Below are 4,723 nucleotides of genomic sequence, written 5' to 3'. Positions count from 1 at the left end.
CTGCCTGAAGTCAGATCGGAGTCTAAGTCGCGGTCCCCGGAAGGGGATCCCCTCTCGGTTGTGCGAGATGCGGACCTGGACGTAAGGACCTGCATACGCGGCGAGTTCGTTGCTCGGGCAGAGGCGGGGCCGCTTGACTGAGAGTGCGACGAAGCGGATTCAGATAGCGAGGGGAAGCCGCGGGCGGCCGAAGCGTATGAGCGCTTACGAAAGCACTCGCGTGTTCCGTGGTGACTCCCGCAACGTTTACAGTCTGCCGAGCAGCCCTCAGTATCGTGGCCGAAGGTGCCGCACCACTTACAGTACGCCGTGTTGCACGCAGTCGCCATATGCCCGACGTGTGTGTGTGTGTGTGTGTGTGTGTGTGTGTGTGTGTGTGTGTGTGTGTGTGTGTGTGTGTGTGTGTGTGTGTGTGTGTGTGTGTGTGTGTGTGTGTGTGTGTGTGTGTGTGTGTGTGTGTGTGTGTGTGTGTGTGTGTGTGTGTGTGTGTGTGTGTGTGTGTGTGTGTGTGTGTGTGTGTGTGTGTGTGTGTGTGTGTGTGTGTGTGTGTGTGTGTGTGTGTGTGTGTGTGTGTGTGTGTGTGTGTGTGTGTGTGTGTGTGTGTGTGTGTGTGTGTGTGTGTGTGTGTGTGTGTGTGTGTGTGTGTGTGTGTGTGTGTGTGTGTGTGTGTGTGTGGAAATGCTTAAATTTAACGTGGGTGTGGGATATCACGCAGTCCGCGGTCAGACTTTTTTTTTACTTTATGCACTCATGTTGCGGTGAGTGGCAGTTCAGAATTAAAGTTCTAGTACAGTGCATGATTTCAAAAATGAACATATAGAAGTATAAATTTTGACGTATCTTGCGCATCATTGTATTTACACAAAGGGTGCAAGCCCCGATATATAGACAACTCTAGCGAGAGTTTAAAAATGTGTCGACGCGCTATATGACGACGCGATTGAATACGCGTTGTTGGCTGTTTCACAGAGTATGAAACAATATTGTCGCATTTTGATTAATTGCTTTATTAGGCAATGTAAAATTTTGAAGCAATAAGGCCGGGAAATAATTTTCAGTTCAAAAGTTGTTAGTAGAATTGTAATACGTCTGGTCTTTTAGTGGTTTTCCACCGATTGCCCACTAAATGTATAAAAATAGCACGTCGTCGGCAGATAACTTTCCGGCTATCCCCTAACCAAAAAGAAATGAGGAGGGAAACATTTTATGATAACTCAAGGGGATGCCGTTCGCAGTCTTACCGTTCCCAGCAAGGATCGGTCGCCTTAGAACGCGTAGTTTAGAGCGAGATTCAGTGAAGAAGACGAAAATTGTACATGCAGTGGCAAACAAGAAATGGTAGCGCATGTTTTAATTGAATGCAAATACAGTCGAACAAACTTATAACAATACTTTTTGAGGCTGCAGCACCATCAACTTTGGTGAATTCTATGGTGAAATAAAGTCAAACCGATCGCTATATCCAAGCTCATGTACGTGCGACACGAAATATGCTTTTATTTGCGTACATTCGTCATAAACGTATAATTATAACACCATTTTAATGACAATGCTGTCCGTAAACATAGTCGCAACAGAATGTGCATTATTTCCGCATTGGTTGAATTGAACCTCCTCACTTCAACGACCCATTAATGCGGTCATAACTATGAAGTTTGGCTGCTGGGCGCCGAGAGGAACACTAAAAGAGAAAATAAAATGACAGTGCGAGCCACTGCATCCCCGCCTGCCACCCCAACAAGCACCACGTGATACAGTTCCTCGGGGCCGGGCTTTGTTTTAGCAAGCGACCTTCCGCTGCATATCAGTTCACTGACTATTTTTCAGTGGTTGCAATAATCGGCGGCTCACCCGAAGTTCACGGCTTTGATCCCGGCGGGCGGCCCCATCTACTGTGAGATGCTCAAAATATCCGGAACGGAGTTTCTCATGATCATATCGTGGTTTTAGGACGTCCACATATTATTATTATTATTATTATTATTAGTAGTAGTAGTAGTAGTAGTAGTAGTAGTAGTAGTAGTAGTAGTAGTAGTAGTAGTAGTAGTAGTAGTAGTCGCAAGCTTATTACCGATGCGAGTTAGCACAACACATTTGATGTTATACTTTTCTCACAACAGCCTGCCATCCCAATTGTCTTGGCTTTCACGCCACTCTTTTATAATAATTATTGGTTATAACATTGGAATTTCCGTGGCGATGGTAATATATTGTTATATGTGGATTTTATGTGGAGTCATTAGTTTCGGGGACAGCACGGATAAGTAACCAAGCCCAATACAGAAAATAGGAAGAAGATGGGGAGAACGGATTAAAATTATTGGCATGAAAATTATAGTTAATGAGCCATAAGGCACAATATTCTGCGCTAGACGTTTTTATATGGGAAAAATATTTAATCCAAGTATGTATGCAAGGCATTAGGCTGAATTGCAGTGGTAACCACTGGCCCCGATATCATACATGGGAGGGGAGATTCCGACAAATGGTAACCCACTTATGAAAAGCAGACTTAATGCGTGACCCTTCTCTGCTTCACCATGACAACTAAAACCAGGAAATTTTATAGACAATACAGATTTTTAATAAAAATCCTACGACAGCTAGGCTCCATTAGTTTGTACCCATGGGCTCAATGCCAAAGCAGATATACTTTCTCGCTGCTGAATTGACGACAAAGACTCGTTAACAAACTTTTAATTTCAATTGTTAAAAATTTGTAGTGCGTGTCAAAGTATATATTTATTATTTAGAAATTTCAAAAGTTGCACGTAATGAGATATATTCCTTATCTAATTTTAAGGTCGATACCGAAACTTACCGCGCCTTTGAATCACTGCGCCACTACATACCATTATCATCATTATCAGAAACGGCGACCCACCGATCCGTCACCAATGGCGCCACCTTTAAAAAAAACTGTTGCTGTGCTGTCACGCGGTTGTCACCCGCTGATAGATAGCGTTAAAGTTGAATATCATGAGCCCAGCATGGGAGTTCAATTGCCCGAAACATTTTGATTTTGAACTTGGAGGTGAGAGTAACGACCCTCCACCGGATGATTACTTCGGTTTGTATTTCCGTCTCGTGCGCGATTTGCGTGCTACTCCTCTTGTGCTTGATCCTTACAGAGAGTCACACTACCGGGACGCAAGCGAAGCCGGTCAAACCTGCACAAAGTATACGTGAATTTTCGCATGCCCTGACGATGATACGTAATGACCCTCGCCTTTGCAGCATTACGGTGGTCACTGAAATGAAGAAATCTTGCTGCTAAGATGACTGCCGGTAATCATCTTATTCAGTCGGGATTTTTCTAGTTACGCTTTTTAGGTATTCAGCGACACGCATAACATCGCTTCGTATCTCCTTAGCAACTAAACTTTTCTCTGTCATGTGTTGTTGCGCCTGGGACTCGAACCGCCGCTGCTTTTTTTTTTCTTTTTTTTTTCAGCGACTTTCAAAAAAGGTTACGGAAATAAAGTGTGTGCACCTGCTTCGAAACCTCTAGACAAAGCAGCATGTAAAGGCAACCCAAGCAAGCCTGCAACATCGGTTCACGTGAGCACCTGCAATTGTTTGTGCTTAGCTGTGTGTAAATTGTTCGTGATCAGCTGATAAGCTTCTGGAATTGTGTAACCTGGTTACAGTGCTAAGAAACTCAGAACACACAGTACGGGTGCCTACCCTGTGCGTTTTGTATGTACTCTTCATCAGCGCATATTTGTATTACAATCACAGACATAATCTTTATGTCTGTGATAATCACAGACATAACTGCTACATTTTGTTCACCTTTGTTTTCTGAATATCTTCGTGCTTCTTGTCAAGTAAACTAAACTGGAAGCAAAAGGCATTGTAGCACATCTCTTAGGTAGACCTGGAGTGCAATGGCAGTTGAGTTTTCTTTCAGTACTTATTTATTCTTATTATTTTGTGTGCGTGTGTGTCTGTGGCATGAATCCACTGTTGGCATATAGTGTTTATACACTCATTATTAGGTGTATGTGCACAACACCGACAAGCCTTTGTTGCAAATTCGAAATAACCAGTCAACACTGAAGAACTTTTAAATTTGCAAGTGTTTTTTGCTATTCAATAGCATGGTACTCGCCATTCAATAGTATGATGATTGGCCTGCGTGGCAGCCCGTGCTTTCTGGCACCACAGCTGTGTGCAGGGGATTGCCAGCATTGTGGTGGTGTTTGATCCTCCGGTAATCGCCCTTCACCCACTATAGATGGCACAAAAAAGTGTGTGCTGCCATGTAGGTAGACTAAGTTGTTTGTTGCCAAGTGCTCCATATGTGTATGCAAGGAGACTGTATAGGCTATTTGGATTGTTCAATAGATAGATTATACTAATCTTTCACTACAGCCACACCACGTCAAAAGCCCCGCCGCGGTAGTCTAGTGGCTAAGGTATTCGGCTGTTGACCCACAGGTCACGGGATCGAATCCCAGCTGCGGTGGCTGCATTTCCGATGGAGGCGGAAATATTGTAGGGCCATGTGCTCAGATCTGGGTGCACGTTAAAGAATCCCAGGTGGTAGAAATTTCCTGAGCCCTCCACTATGGTGTCTCTCATAATCATATGGTGGTTTTGGGATGTTTAAACCCACATATCAATCATTACCACATCAAAAGTTGTTAGTACTTCGAAGTGCTAATAGTTTTCATAGAATTATTAAGTTTAGAAAATGATATTTTGCTTACTGTCTCAC

This window comes from Rhipicephalus microplus, chromosome X (genome assembly GCF_043290135.1).
Source record: "Rhipicephalus microplus isolate Deutch F79 chromosome X, USDA_Rmic, whole genome shotgun sequence".
NCBI lineage: Eukaryota > Metazoa > Arthropoda > Arachnida > Ixodida > Ixodidae > Rhipicephalus > Rhipicephalus microplus.
The sequence above is the reverse complement of the archived record's forward strand: the minus strand, read 5'-3'. Positions refer to the sequence as shown.